General features: G+C 41.2%; 1 protein-coding gene across 5 annotated transcripts in view; it reads left to right on the top strand.

Annotated features, from left to right (window-relative positions):
* The window catches only part of Sgcd (sarcoglycan, delta (dystrophin-associated glycoprotein)), a 1018375-nt gene that overhangs the window by 608036 nt on the left and 393694 nt on the right, over window positions 1-16645 (top strand). For 2 of the 5 annotated variants that reach the window (XM_011249012.2, XM_011249013.2), the window contains exon 1: window positions 1705-2162. The exons of 2 other annotated variants lie outside the window; for them this stretch is intronic. The gene's annotated coding sequence lies outside the window, so the exon portion shown is untranslated. Of the gene's footprint in view, window positions 1-1704; window positions 2163-16645 lie in introns of those variants that run through there. One more of the 5 variants, NM_011891.5, reaches the window with a different exon arrangement.

Genomic DNA, 16645 nt, shown 5'->3' with positions numbered 1-16645 from the left:
TTAACCTGGAGGAAAGACTCCCGTGCTCTGGTAATGAATGAAGAGTAGCTGCATGGCTGGCTTATTGTTCCAACTTAAACATCGGGGCAGTTTCCTGTGCTTGAGTTGATATGCCCTCTTGAGACAGCAGAAAATAGCGACAGAATTCAGATTTAAAAAAAAAGAAGAAGGGGGGGGTCTAGGTTTTACTCCACCAAAACAACAAAGAAACTTAAGTGATTTATAGCACTGTTGTAAATGTGTCAGTCACCTGGATTTTCCTCAATAAATGGGTAACTACTCCTATAAGGTAGAATTATTAATTTTAATTCACCATTGACAAAAACCAAGGCCCAAAGTATTTAAACAAATTGACTAGAACCTACAGCTGGGACCGCTAGTTAGAGGAGAGAAACAGTTATACTCAGAATTGATTGAAGGCTGCTCACCTGAAAGCTGGGTGGTATAACCTTCCCAGAATACACAACAGTAGAAAGAGCACACATGACAGGGACACAGGGTGCCTTTGCCAGCATCAGCTCTGGCAATAACTGTCTTCGCAACTCCGGATGAATCATCTCATCTCCCTAGGCCTGGGTTTCTCTGTGTAAGATGAAGGTTGGAAACTATTTGTATTGAACAGTCTCTAAGTTCTCTGGCTCTATAATTATTATACCATGACCTCAGATGTATGGGTGTGTCTCACCACATGTGCCTGAATACACACACACACTGGCATGCATGCTTGCAGGAATGCCCACCATGCTTCCCAAGGCAAAAACTTAATTATGCTGAGAAGATTCAACACAATCTGATGCCAAACCCTGAACGCCAGTGAGTTCTAAGATCTACAGCAGCCCACTCAAGAACATATAAATAGTTTTTAAATCTGGTAAGAAAATGGGAAGACAGAAACAAACAAACAAACAAACAAAGAGGGAGGAAAAGAAGGAGGAAAGAAAGAGAAAAATGTTGATGTGTGTGATTTAAATGTTAACACAAAACAAAACAACAAAACTCATACACCAAATGTTTCTCTTTAACCTGTTTTCTGGAACATTAAGTTGAAAACGTTGCTTTGGCTTACCAGATATAGGTAGCTTCCCTTTGGAAGCACATGTGTTTTGAGATTTGTCTCCTTTTTTTATGATAGGAAAGAGAAAATGTCAAAGGTAGACCACAAAACCCAGCAGGAGGTACCCACAACATCTTGAGGGAATGCCACCCAGGAAAGAGAAAATTACAGCTTCACAGATGTAGTATGCATTCTGGTCCCAGGTTCTTTTCTTTTCCTGTCACTTTAACAGAGTTGTCACAGCATGTAAAACGTTACAGCCAGTACCATGTTACCTGCACAGCTTTAGAGCAAAAAGTATCAGAAGTGTCTGAGGAAAATAATTGCATTATTTTTAGTTGCTGCAGAGATAGATGCAGCAGGAATCAGGTGGAGGAGACAACTTGGGAGGACGGAACTGGAAATGCTAAAAATATTGCTTCCCCAGCAACTGAAATTTTAAGCAAAAACTTAGGAAGGGCCAGAGAGGAAGATGGAGTTAGAATTTATATCTCTTCGCTGCAGTCGGTTTGTTATTAAGGTCTGGAAGAGGGAAACACAGGGGGCTTACCCCAGGCAGTGGGGGAATTCCACAATCCACGTGGAACAGGCAAGGTACAAAGAGACAATGTTGAACTGGGGGTCGGGGGAGGGAGGGATGGCATGTCTACTGCATCTAGTACCCAGAGCAAAGTTTGTGTACAGAATGTCTGGGAAATCCAGTTTCTAGAAGCAGCCTTCTTTCTGTGAGTGTGAACCCAGCCGACAGACGCCATGAGCGCTCTTGCAAGGAAAGCTAGGCTGTGTTTGACACACGTGTTTCCCATTGATATCTGGAGACAGCCCAGTAGCTGGGAGTCAGCTTGACAAAACCGGATCGAAGTAGAGGCAGAGTAGGGTTTCAAAGCAGGCAGTGAGAGAGCGGGAATGCTGTTCAGGAAATTCTTCAGGCATGGGCAGGGACTTGGCTGCAGTTGTGCGGCTGGAAAATCTGACTGGGGCAGCTCCTGAGCGCAGGCAGGGCCTGCTCACGGGGGCGGGCTGAGTGGCCGCCTCCATCAGAGCCTCTCAGCTTTCCCCGGGACCACGGGGGACTCTCATCCGCCACTCTGTGAAACAGACAAGAGAGGTAGGGGACCGTGCAGCTCTTGCCTTACCAGCCTAGCTTCCTGAGCCCTGTCTGCTGTTCGTTCACCAACACTGGGGGATTCAGGGGTGGGGAGAGGCCGCGTGTGTACGTGTGAATGAACACATTTCAGCTCATCACCTGGGCAGAGGGACTGGGTGCTTCTAAGCTTTGTCTGCCCGCAAAGGGCCCTTAAGATCTGAGTTTCAACAGCACCCAGGCACTTTTGAAAGTTAGCACTGCACAGCTAACAGCACTGGGGAAGGAAAAGTGTGTGGATTCCTGTGTTGACACCCTCTTCCAGCGCTCTGGAAGTTTCCCTTTCTGCTTCACGGGACACTCGTTTGACTGCAAAGATAATCTCCCATGAAGACATTCCGGTTTTGAATGCTTCAGGGATTTTTAAAGGGGGTGTTCCAAGCAGGAAACCGTTCTCTGCTTTTGGAGGGAATCAGAGTTGGAAGTTTTTATTTTGGAATACACTTTTTTTTTTTTTTTTTTTTGTAGGAACAGATGTGTGTAAGGCTTCCTGGTGTTTAATTTTCGAATGTGTCTTTGACTTTCTTATGTGAGGTTTGAGTAGCAGTAATATATTTGTGTAGAAATATGCTGGATTGTTATTCTGCCTTTTACTTGGTGGAAGAAATAACCTGTAGTTTAGTAAATGTTTCTATATTTTATAACAGATAATAGAGCAATAGCATAAAACAGTCATTTATTTTTGAAAAATCATTGTTAAGAATAGAGGCAAATAGTGTGAATGTTCTATCGATTGCTCCGTTTTATTTTTCCCTAAAACCAGTGCATTAAAAATGTTGACTAGTTTTTAGCAGAAGAGAATCTTGCCTTTCCTCTTCAATTTTTGTTCTTTCTCATATATGTACACTATATTGTAATACATATACACTATATTGTAATACATATAATAAATAGCCTTCCTGGGACTACTACATTGCTCCTTTCTGTGTATGTATTTAGAAGACAAGCCATGCAGTGTTACTATCTTTAAGAGCTTAGCTCAGCTCAGACAAGTTTGGACTAAAGCTCATCCATCCAGTTTTAGGGCTAACTTGGTGATCAGTCCATAGCAAGTCCAGAGGAGACTTGGGCAAGAGCCTGCCTAGGGAAAACAGAGGAAAGTCCTTGAATACTAGGTCATTAGCACAGAGCCACTAGACCTTATGGTTGCTTCTCTTAGAAGACGGGGTGAGTTTAAGTCCGGGTCCAAGAGGCTATTGTTAGTACTGAATGGAGAGGGGTAGATGTTGAGATGTCTCACTTTCTCCAATCCTGGACCTAAGAGGAGTAAAGCAGAAGTCCATGCTGGGGATAGACTTTTCAGACTAGCAGCTGGTACTTTGCTCATAGTTTTGTTTTTGGAGGATGGAATCGGTTCTATGACTGACAGCTGGCTTTCTCAGTCTTGAGCTGTGGCTCACACATGTTTTCCTTATAAACTTCATCCTTGTTTCAGGAGGGGTAGAGTTGGGTAGGGTGGGGCAGGGTGGGGCAGCTTAAAGAATTTCAGGACTCCCTACAGGCGAGGGAGGGCAGTTAGAAGTCAAGCTGGACCATGGCTCTCTTTTCTGGTGCCCGGGCAGATTAGTAACTAAGCTGAACCATAGCCAGGCACCCACTGCCAGTAACAGAGACAGAGTGATCTAGAATGTCATCCCCCTCTAAATTTAGTACGTGTCAAGCTTTCTGCAGAAAGAGGCGTGACATAGCAACTCTGGGTTGCAGGATTGTGCTCGTGCGGAGCAGTGCCCAAACTGGGAAGAAACTGTAGTTTCTCTTTTCAAGAGAGAATCTCAAACTCTCTTGTAATTTGAAAGGAGGAGTCCGGGGAAGAAAGAGGCAGAGAAAAAGAAATCTGATACAGAGGTGGACCCAGTAAGGACAGAGCTGGGCAAAATTAACATGGGGCACAGAGGGAGATCTCTGCCTAGGAAATTAGCACACTTAATAGAATCTACCAGACACTGCTCTGCTGGCCTTCCCATGAAGGTAACTCACAGCCTCAGTGCAGGAGGCTGTTTTACCTTCCTCACAAGGAGAAACATTATGGTCAGCCTACCCTGCAATGCCTTCTGGAAGTAATCAGAAAGCCCATTTTGTAAGAATAGCATTACCCAGAGGGCTCAGATTTCCGAAGCAGGAGAGAAGAGGCTTCTGGGGCCTTATTTTAGCCTGTATTCCTTGCAGAGCTATTCCTGCAGGAACACTGAGTGAAGGGACCAGGTGGACATGAACAAGTCACTACTGGAATGTAGCTATTCCAGGCTCTGCTAGACCTACTTTATTAAAACAAAGTTTTGAAAAAGAAGATGATGCTATATGAGCTTTTTTAGAGCAAAAATAAATGTTCTTTTTTTTCTTCAGAGATATAGGACTGAGAGAAGATTGTGATAGATGCAGAGATATAAAGGGTAGCTAGAAGACAGGTGACAGAGACAAAGACACAAAGTGTGATGTGGAGAGAGAAAGAATAGAAATTAGGTTAGAAGATAGATAGATAGATAGATATCGCAGAGAGAAGTGATAGTATATATATTGGTCCAGAAAGACACAGAGATAGAGAAAGGAGATAAATGATTGGTAGACTAAATTCATGATAATGATAAAATAAATAGAAGATAAATAGATAGGCTAGGTAAGAAGATAAAATACATAGATAATCAACAGACAGACAAGAGGGAGGGCAGAGAGATAATAGATAAATAGATTGGTAGCTAGTTACAGAGACAGAGATTTGGAGAGAGATAAGTAGATGGTAGAAAAGATGGATGATAGATACATAGAAGGAATAGTTAAGGAGATACATAGTTAGAATTGATAGCTAATTGGTGACAGATCCAATGATGGATAGGTAGGTGATGGATGACAGACAGATAGTTGATAGATTTATTATACACATTATCTAATAACACTCTAAAAGCCAAGAACTGCCATGACATTAGTCAATCTGCTGTTGGAGGCCCAGAAAGTGGGGTTTTATCACTCAAAGGGCGAGTGCATAGGCAAGTTTAACTCACAGACTGAGACCTAGAGATTTTTGAACTAGGAGAAGGAGTTCCAATGGGATCTTTGCTAATCTAAGCTTGAGAATCCAAGGGCCCACATCCAGGGAATTATATGTTTGCCAACAGAAGACATTCCTGACAAATGCTGTTCCTGACAAGTCTGGCTTTATAAAACCTGCAGCCAACTGAAAAGGAATGGCTTTGGACTACTCTCTTCTGATGGAGCCTAGATGCATTATTTTATAATCTATGTTGGGATTTTCCAGGAAATTTTATTAGAAAAGAAAGTTTGAGAGCTGTGTCAGTGAAGGCTGCATTTAGCCATCAGTCCTTCAAACCCTGCTTGTCATAATCTAAGCCTTAAAGGGATTGTTTTCATACATACAGTTGTAGATCAGACTTATGAACCAAGGGAGCACTGGAGCAAGGAGCACTGCTTCCCCTCCTTCCACGTAGACTTTATATCCTCTTTTTAATCTCTATGTGTTGTCCACAAGCCAGAAAAGTAGTAACAGAAGATGAAGGGAAATTATTTGACCTCTAGACTCCTTTAATCGGGAAGGAATAACCTCATTATAGTCTTACTCTGTCTGGTGACTCTAAGCATATTGGCAGAACTGCATTCAAAGCTTACTGATCAGGCATCGACCCCATGGAGTAACACTGCAAGGACTGTCTTTGGCCGCCTTTCACTCCCCAAGACTGCACTAGAAATCATAAGTCAACGTAAAGGTTTTTTGACTAGTGATATGAATTGGAGTATTGTTAGCACCTGAAAAAAGGGAGAGAGTCTGTGTTATGGGTCATAGATCGTATTGGCCACATTTCTTCTTGTTTTTTTTTTTTTAACAATTTTTTATTAGATGTTTTCTTCATTTACGATTCAAATGCTATACCGAAAGTCCCTTATACCATCCCCCCGCCCTGCTCCCCAACCAATCTACTCTCACTTCCTGACCCTGGCATGCCCCTGTATTGGGACATATAATGTTTGCAAGACCAAAGGCCTCTCCTCCCAATGATGGCTGATTAGGCCATCTTCTGCTACCTATGCAGCTAGAGACAGGAGCTCAGGAGGTACTGGTTAGTTCATATTGCTGTTCTCCTATAGGGTTACAGACCCCTTCAGCTCCTTGGGTACATTCTCTAGCTCCTCCATTGAGGGCCCTATGTTCCATCCAATAGATGACTGTGAGAATCCACTTCTATATTTACCAGGCACTGGCATAGCCTCACAAGAGATAGCTATATCAGGGTCATGTCAGCAAAATCTAGCTGGCATATACAATAGTGTCTGCATTTGGTGGTTGTTTATGGGATGGATCCCTGGATGGGGCAGTCTCTGCATAGTCCTTCCTTCCATCTCAGCTCCAAACTTTGTCTCTGTAACTCCTTCCATGTGTATTTTGTTCCCCATTCTAAGAAGGGACGAAATATCCACACTTTGGTCTTCCTTCCTCTTGAGTTTCATGTGTTTTGCAAATTGTATCTTGGGTATTCTAAGTTTCTGGGCTAATATCCACTTATCAGTGAGTGCATACTATGTGTTTTCTTTTGTAATTGTGTTACCTCACACAGGATAATATTTTCTAGTTATATCCATTTGCCTAAGAATTTCATAAATTCATTCTTTTTAATAGCTGAGTAGTACTCCATTGTGTAAATGTACCACATTTTCTGTATCAATTTCTCTGTTGAGGGACATCTGGGTTCTTTCCAGCTCCTGGCTATTATAAATAAGGCTGCTATGAACACAGTGGAGCATGTGTTCTTATTACCAGTTGGAGCATCTTCTGGATATATGCCCAGGAGAGGTATTGCAGGATCCTCTATTGTAGTACTATGTCCAATTTTCTGAGGAACTACCAGACTGATTTCCAGAGTGGTTGTACAAGCTTGCAATCCCACCAGCCATGGAGGAGTGTTTCTCTTTCACCCCATCCTTGCCAGCATCTGCTGTCACCTGAAATTTTGATCTTAGCCATTCTGACTGGTGTGAGGTGGAATCTCAGGGTTGTTTTGATTTGCATTTCCTGATGATTAACGATGTTGAACATTTTTTTCAAGTGCTTCTCAGCCATTTGGTATTCGTCAGTTGAGAATTCTTTGTTTAGCTCTGTGCCACATTTTTTGATTTTCTGGAGACCAGCTTCTTGAGTTCTTTGTATATATTGGACATTAGTCCCCTATCAGATTTAGGATAGGTAAAAAATCATTTCCCAATCTGTTGGTGGCCTTTTTGTTTTATTGACAGTGTCTTTTTGCCTTACAGAAGCTTTGCAATTTTATGAAGTCCCATTTGTCGATTCTTGATCGTATAGCACAAGCCATTGATGTTCTGTTCAGGAATTTTTCCCCTGTGCCCATATCTTTGAGGCTTTTTCCCACATTCTCCTTTATAAGTTTCAGAGTATCTTTGACCACAATTTTTGACATTAAAAAAAAAGAAGAAGAACCAAATACATTTGAAGTAATTATTTCTTTTGTTAAAAAGACACAATTTTCTAAGACCAGAGAGAGGATGGCTTGCTTAAGAAGCACAGGCAATCTAGCATGGAGGCAGTGTTTCTGGGTTCCTGGCACCAAGTCTGGGTTATGAGTGTGATTTAAGTGTTCTTGCTCAGGAATGATGCCTGGCTACACTTTAGAAGCTACATTAGACAGAAAAAACATTATAGTGGGGTCTAAGTAAGAGAAGACACCAATGCCCATAGTTCTCAAAACCTACCAAATCTGAAGTGAAAGTTGGAGAATTCTCAGTTCCAAAAATGTCTTACCCTCAGGTTTTGTCCAATCCAAGTCAAACTACAGGTCAGGATTGGGGCTTGTGAAATATTATTTTGACTTTTGCCTACTGCAGAAATCCTAGTCTAGCATTGATGGCAAATGCCAGAACGATGTGACACAACATCTTGAGTGACAGCTTCCCTTGCTCTACCATGAGGCAGGTTGGGGGCTGTTCTTTTTTTGCTCTCATGCATGATCAAAGTGAGCTCAATATGCTTCTGTGCACTGTGGAGCTCGGTGTCTTCCTCATGGCCTCAGGAGCCACATACAATGGTGATGGTGGTGGTTGATATAGACGTGGGCTTTGAAAACAGAATAAACATTGCTGGTAGAAATCTCTAGAAGGTCTCGGCTCCACACTGTTCTGGATCTCAGGATTAAAGGGCTTCTCTGTCAAGAGAGAAGGCTTTAAAGGTTCTTTGCAGGTTCTCAAAACCCATCATTTCTACAATCTCAAGGGCGCACTCCCCTTTCAAAAGTATCTCTCCATCCTCTTTCCTGAGTTTGAACCTCTTGAAATATTTTATCCATCTCTCCATCATTCTTACCCATGCTGTTGTCTTTATCTTCCCCCTGTAATACATGAATTAATCTCTATTTGACAAGAGAAAAAATATATTTGTGAACTTTCCTTATCATCTAAGCAAGAAAAGGAGTAGATGCCAGGGAGAAGGGAGTATGGCAAATTAAAAAAAAAAAAAAAAGATGAAATGACCATGTCATAGCAAAAGAGGTGTAAATCTGAGAATTGGGTTCAGGCTCCATTAGGATCCCAACTCTGCAACCTTAGCCAGCTTTCACTATCAGCTTGGGCCCCAATTCCTAGTCTTTAAATGGACTAAGATAATGTCTGCTGTATGATGTGTTGCGAATACACATAAGGTGAAGTCCTCTGCATAGTGAACATTCTCAAATTAAGGCATATGTGTGCTTAGCATTCACTATTGTGGCATCAAGTAAACTGAAAAGGAACTACGTAACCAGATCATGATAAAGACAATCAGGCCGAGAGAGAAGCCTGTGTGCTGAGTTGCTCAGCTTCCCTTCGGTGTGCATTTCCTCTGTGTCGCTCTGTCCCTGTTACTTCACCTTTGCTGCCGCTTGGCAAGGTGACTGTCTTCATTATTGCTTCAGATTCCTGCTGCCAAATGTGAGCCACCTCCTCTAAAGGAAAACTTGTAAGCTCTGGCCCCTGACCTGACTCTCAGCTGGGCCTGCAGAGCTCACAGAGGGCTGCGTCACCATGGTTCGCTTCCTGTGTAAATCCTGTGAGATTGGATTGGTAACAGCTCTTTGCTGATGGTTGTGATGTGGGGTATGTGTAGGTGGCTGTGGATACAGATGCTTTATTCTTCTCATTTTAACCACTAAAGCAATGGTGCCTATTAAAGCAAGCACAGTTCCCTGATAAAGACAATACTGCCAGGGATCAGAGAGAGAGAGAGAGAGAGAGAGAGAGAGAGAGAGAAAGAGAGAGAGAGAGAGAGAGACCCTCTCTGAACAAAACACATTTCCAATTCCTCTGATAGGATCAGACTCACTTGTGAATGTCCTGTCTTCCACAAGATGTGTTTTGAATGCCTGGAGGCCCTGCCACTACTTGCCAAGGTTGAAGTGGTCAGCCACTAATTTTGGCTTTCACTGAGCTCTGAGTTAATAAGAAGCAGGGTGAGCTACGTTCTTCAAGCAGCTCCTTACTGTCCCGCTGTAGTAACTCTGACTGGGGTTTAATTAAGCACATGCTATAGTTCATGAATGAAGACTGCTGAAAGCCACTTATCTGGGAGCTGAGCTGCACTGTTCTTCTATTCCAGTGTGGTCATGTGGCTGTCTTCTCCCTTCTCTTTCATTAAGATCTTTCTGGCTCTTTCCCTTTATTGTTTTATTCAGTGTCGCCATTACATTTCCTCTGTGATTCCTCTCTTGTCCAGTACCTGTTCATCTCAATCAACATTTGCTTTGCTCTAGCAGGCAGGGTGCAGGGAAGGGGTGAGTCTGGACAGTGTAACTTTGACTGTGCCATGACAAACATCGGTCCCAACATGGACTGGCTTCACTATATGAGAAAGCTGCCCACGATATATTACACACTGAGGATCCAAACAGAAGACATCAAACGAACAATGGACTTCATTTCATCCATGTGCTCTCCTATGAATTCATTTTCACTCACAAAGTGATTTTGCTTTGCTTTGCTTTGTTGAGACTGAGTTGTCACTCTGTAAACCAGGTTAGCCTTAAATTCCTGATGCTTGCACAGGCTCCCAAGTGCTGGTGTCATGGCTGTGTATAGCCATGGTCAGATTACTTTATTTTTTCTTTTCTTTTTTTCCAATTCATTACTTAGCTACATCCTAACATAACTCATGAAGATCTGAGTGTCTAGGTGACCCATAAAACCAAAAATGTTTATCTGTGGTCTCTCTTGCCATGGCCCCATGGTAGATGGGTTCTGGGAAGCTCTTCTTCCTTTGAGAGGCACACTGCTCCTTCACCCATTTGTGCTACCAATGAGTAAGCATTTATATGGCTCAATTCAGTTTGCCTCAGGAGAGTTTCTCAATAGAACTCTAGAACACAGTGACTCAAAGAATCCTTTCTTCAGTTCTCTTGAAGTGGGATTTATTGGATGGAATCGTGATGTTGTGGCTTATTTCTTCACAAGAGCACCACTGAGATAGGTTGAGTACCTTATTGAAGAGAAATACAGAAGCTATCATGGTGGTCAGGAACACAGGGCTCACAGTGAGATGTTCAAACAATCACATGAATGGCAGCTGCAATTAAAAAGTTGTAAATATGGGAGAGACCAGATGAGTCACTGTACATAGAGGTAGGGGTTGTTTAAGAAAAGGCATGAAGGGCTGGAGAGAAGGCTCAGTAGTTAAGAATATGTACTTTTTTTTTCCCCAGAGGACCAAACATTGGTTGCCAACACTCATGTTGAGTGGCTCATAAACACCTGAAATTCCAGCTTCAGATGGTCCAGCGTCCTCTTCTGACTTCTGTGGGTATCTGTACTCACATGTGCATAGCCCAACATAGATATACATGCAAACACACATAATTTAAAGAAAATCAATCTTTAGAAAAAAAGTACATGAGAGGAATCTAGAGAGTGATAAATATGTCCTGTCTTATTTACAAATAAGCACCGATGTCTAAAATCCATCGACTTCTCTAGTTACTATCTGCATATATTCACTGCATGCAAATTGTATCTTGATAGACATAAATGCATTTGTGTATGTACTCCTCCAACTTATAGCATGGACAAAGAATGTTTAACAAAAGGCATTAATGTTTTTAAAAGTTTTTATTTATTTTATGTGTATATGAATGTCTGTATACCACCTTCAATGCAGGTATACACAGAGACCAGAAGAAGATATCAGATCCACTGGAAGTGGAGTTATAGGCAACTGTGAGTTCCTGGTGTGGAATTGCGCTAGGAATAGAGCCTGGGTCACCTGTTAGAGCGGCAAGCAGCAGGTGCTCTTGGCCACTGAGACATCTCTCCTGCTCTATCTTATAACTTTATTGTCATGCTTGTACCTGTTAAGTTCCAATTTTTATATAAAATAAAATGACAGAAAATGAGATAAGCATCTCCTTTTAGACTACAGATTTCATTTCCAGCATCCAGGATCACAGGTAATAGCTGAAGATCTTTGCCACCCAATTGTCAAGGGAGACTCCATTGAATCAATGGTAATTTTATGGAACCATCAAATCACTATAGAAGGATGCATCCATTTGCTGGAGCTGTTTTTCATGATGCTATAAAAATTTATGGCTTTGAGAGGCTTTGCTTCCCTTGAGAAAAATACCTATTCTTAGAGTAACACATACCCTGACTGATTTAGATATGGCACTTAATCAAATATTATTTTTGACAAACTTAATAATATTTATGTTTAAAAATTCTGACAAAGATGATTTTAAATTAAATTCTTAATTAGCAATCATACTGGTCCACATGAGTATTTGCCTATATCTGAGAGCATTTTAACAACAAAATGAGAATAGGGTTTTTAGCCAGGGTTTGCAGACTGAGTGACTTGGGGAAAATTACTAAATCTCCCAATTTCTCAGTTGCCTTGCATGTCTAACTCAGATACTAATAGTCATATGCTGTATTAGTTAAATACATTCAGCAAAACATTTAAAGCCAGGTGTGGTGATGGAAGACAAGAGGATTGCCATGAATTTGAATTCAGTCTGGGCTACAGTCAATAATACCAAGAGACACAAGAGCACATGGCCCTCTAAGCCAGCAAAGCAGGGCTAATAAGAGCACATACAAACTGAAATGGCAAGCACAGAGCCTGTGTGGGTCTGTGTTAGGTCTTCTGCATATATGTAATGGTTGTTGGCTTGGTGTTTGATGGGGAGGCTTGGTGTTTCAGGGGAACTTCTGACAGTGGAAGGCAGCGGTATCTCTAACTCTTTTGCCTGTTCTTGGGCCCCCTTTCCTCCTACTGCCTCGTGTAACCTTGGTGTGAGGGTTTGTACCTAGTTTTACTGTATCTTGTGCTGTGATTGGTTGATATCCCTGGGAGGTATGCTCTTTTCTAGAGTGGAGGGGAGCCTTGGGGTGAGGAAGAGAAGGGAGACTTGGAGGAGTAGAGGGAGGGGAAGCTGCAGGTGAATTATATAAGAGAAAAATAAATAAAAACTTAAAAACTAAAACCAAATAAATGAAAAGTTTAGAAGGACTTATACTATGTGATAGTAATTTATTCATGTTTTTCATAAAAAAGCTGGAGGTTTTCTCATGGTGCATCCTTGAGTACTAGAAAGTGTGTATGCCATGCTTCAGGGCAAGGAAATGAATGAAACAAGAGTTCATATGGGAAGTACCAAGGCTGGGAATTTCTGGGAATCTTACATTTTCTCTACTTAGCAGACGTTTATTAGGAAATAACCTGTGACCTTAAGTACCTGCAACTTCTGAAACCTACTTTTCTCATCTGTTAGAAGAATGAAGAATGGGGTTTTATGTTGCCCACAAACTTTTCAAGCTTTGGGTCACAAGCATTATTATATTATGCTGCAGCCCTGCCCTTAAGCTGCAGAAAAGCTGTGGGAGCTTAGCTATGAGTGTCCTCATCTGGCTTTTGTCAGAAGCATCCATGGGGATTTGGGAAGCTCTGGCCCTGTGCAGTGAAGGGTGCCTGGTGAGCTGAATGGATCCCCAGACAGTAGCCATGATAGATGGACATAGCTTCCTTTGCTTATACAGATGGCCGAATTAAGCCTTCAGTCAGGATTTTGATGACTTCTATTCAAGACTGTCCTTAACACATTCATCTCTGATCCTCAACTTGAAACATCAAGTACCACATTTAGATGAAGTCTGAATTCTTTATAAAACCAAATCTCCATCAGTTCTTGAGAGTCTTTAAAATCCTCGCTCAAATACAGCATTCACCACAAGGCCACACTGTCCCTTAATCGTTCCTACAAGGCATTCATCCCCTGTCATAAATAAAATATACTTGTGTTTTTATGTTGGATATCAGTCTCCTCTATCACTACTTCTTACCTGCCATGAGACCAGGGAGGGGGTCTTTTGGTTTGTTCATTGATACAGTGCAACAGGAGGACCTGTAGAAAAACTTGGACTTGGCAGGGCATGGCAGTGATTAGGGACATGTAAATGCCTACCACATACCTCTGTGGTAATTCTAAGTGCCTTGTTTTGCATTAAGAGACAGCAGAGTCTTTGCCTCACTCCCCATGTAATACAAAGAAAAGATGGTCTGAGACTCTAACTTAAATAAATCCTACATAGGGGTTCTTGAGAATATCCCTGCATCCCTTGGGTCCCTTATTTCTTTCATAACAAAATGGCTTTAAGACTGTTAACCTTCCAGCAATTGTCAGGAATAGACACATTCATATGTCTATACTGATTAGTATGAATGTGCACATGTGTATCACCAATAGCTTTCTGTCTAAAGCAACTTCAGTGGCATCTCACATGTCTGCCCTCTAGAATGGTGAGCATTAATGTTCATAATGATACTGAATTATCTTCTGGCTCATTAGAAGAAAGTATTTTATACTTACATGCAAATTATCTGCTCTTACTACTTAATATTTATGTGGTAGAAACTTACCTGTTTGTATGTACGCACACAGCTCTTACATTCCAGAGCTTTTTCCACGTACTTCTGTGACTAGCATTTTAGAGTCTATGCTCATTTTAACATTTATGTAACTACTTGCTCCATGTTCTCCTGCCCTTGAGCCTGCTTCCTCACTCTTTTCCAACAGTAAATGGCTTTCTCATTTCCCTTGATGCTTTTCTAGAACCTTTACCTGTTATTGGACACCTGAGCTCTCCCATGCCCTGCCCCAGGCATCAGAGATGTCTGTTAGCTGTACTTGCCCAATAGTCACCACACTGGGAGAGTGCCCTGCCCATCCCTTCTATATCTTTACAGGTCTAGACATGACAGCATCTCCCCAGAAGATATCAGTAATCCCAGACTTGACTCCAAGCCTCCATTCTCATCTGTGACAGCCTAGCTAGAGCAATATGGTCATCTCATCCTGACATCTTCCTTCTGCAGTGTTGGTTTACAGCTGCAATCATATCATAGCTGAGGTCTGACTACAGCTTGTGTGAGCTCTTAGCAACATGAATCCATACTTGTTTTCAATTTCTTGTTGGCCTTCAATGATCCAGAAAATACCCTTTACACATGTCAAGCGAACTCCCTCCCCAAGGCCTCACTCTACACCTGCTGGGTCTCTTTCCTCCACAGGTGCTTCCCCTTATGCTTATTCACTTCTCCGTTTCCTTCTCCCATCCTTTGGGGGAGCCCCTGCAACACAAGCAGAGCCGCAGACATCATCCTTCTGCCTCTGCTTCACTTTTTTCTTCATAACATTGATTGCGAAGGATGCGGACATGAAGTTACATGTGTACTTGCACGTTGGACTTTCTGTTGCAGATGGAATTCCTGGACTAAGGTAAAAGCAGCAAAAATTTATTTGAGCTCAGGATTTCAGAGGTTTCTGTCATGGTGGCAGGAGGATATGACAAAGAAGAACAGCATGAAAATTGGGAAACAGAGAGAATGCTATCTCTCCAGTCTCCAGTGGCTAGGGTGGTACTGCCCACATTGAGGGTGGGGCTGCATCCCTTACTGAGCCCTTTCCAGAAAAGAGCTTCCACAGGTACAACCCAGCTGTCTTGCACACATCTGCTAAGTGTGTTTCAATTGGATTTTAAGTTGATGATTAGTATTTCTTTTCGTTTCTTGGCAAATATACAAGTTCTACAAGAGTTACAGGGTCAGTTTTGTTGCCTGGTGTCTGCATAGTATAGTAGTATAGAAACTCTTAAGTACTGGTTGAAAGGAAATGCAGGAGAGAGTAAAAAAAAATTTCAAAATAACCTCAGCTTTCATACACACACACACACACACACACACACACACACACTTTTCACATATATATGAAAGCTGAGGCTATATATATATATATATATATATACACACACACACACATATACTCATATATATACACACATATATATGCATATATATACATATAAATATATATAATATACATGTATAATGTGGCCATACAATTTTAAATTGTATAGCTTTTCTAAAAAGAAAAAAATAAGTGTTGTGATTGTATTTGTAACTGCAGCTCTTAGGAGGTAGAGGCAGGAGGATCAGGATATCAAAGATATGCCTTGTATACAGGATAGCCTAAGCTATCCTAGAACTCTGAAGCCTTGTATACAGGATAGCCTAAGGTATCCTAGAACTCTGTCTCAAATTTTAATTTTTAATTAAGTAAATAAACAAATTCCTGTGTGTTTGCTGTTGCTTAGTTAAATAAGACAGCTTAAATTTAGAATAGTCTATGAAATTACCTCTTCCTGGTATAAAAAGGCAAATTCAAATGTGTGTGTGCTTTGAACATATATATTGAACATGGGCTCTATATGTATTGGTCATGTCTGGAGTTATTTTTTTTAAAGTCTAGAAAAATAGTTGTCCCAAGGGAGAAAGGCTAAGAGTGAGATGGGGTTTTCTTAAATGTCTGCCCCTTTAATCTAATTTTCAATTAAAGTTGTTTAAGATTTATATATCCCAAATCTCTGGAAGCTAAACTGTATGATTCCTCACTTTAAAATCAATCCAAATATTCATTTTAAAAGAAAATGTTCTTAGGCTGTAAACAGTCATTGACTTTCCTGGATGAATTTTGTGAGGTAAAAAAAAAAACTGATTATTACATCAAATCTCAAAGTGACAAGTTTGTTAAAAATTTCTCAAGTTGTGCCAGATACTAATAATCCAGGACTAATGTTAATATGGCTGAGTGAAAACAACCCTTCACAGCAAATAGTTTAAAATCAGGAAGCTCAAAATTGTCACGGCTAATAGAAGGTTGTGCATGTGCCAAGATAATCCAGAATGGTTCACATGCCACAATCAGCTCTGAAAACGATGAATGAGCCTGTACAGGAACTTCTGCCTGCTATTTATAAAAACTCATTAGGAGTTGTGCAATTATGTAATTTGGGTTTACTTTTTCATATTACCAGAAATGTTGACATGAGGCATCACCAAAACATTACACCCCACTCTCTTGATTTGCATCATGCTCATTTCCAAATAGGAAAATACAGGGGCTTGTTGTTCG

Source organism: Mus musculus, chromosome 11 (assembly GCF_000001635.26).
Source record: "Mus musculus strain C57BL/6J chromosome 11, GRCm38.p6 C57BL/6J".
Lineage (NCBI taxonomy): Eukaryota > Metazoa > Chordata > Mammalia > Rodentia > Muridae > Mus > Mus musculus.
Note: the sequence above shows the minus strand (reverse complement) of the source record. Positions and strands in the feature narration are given on the sequence as shown.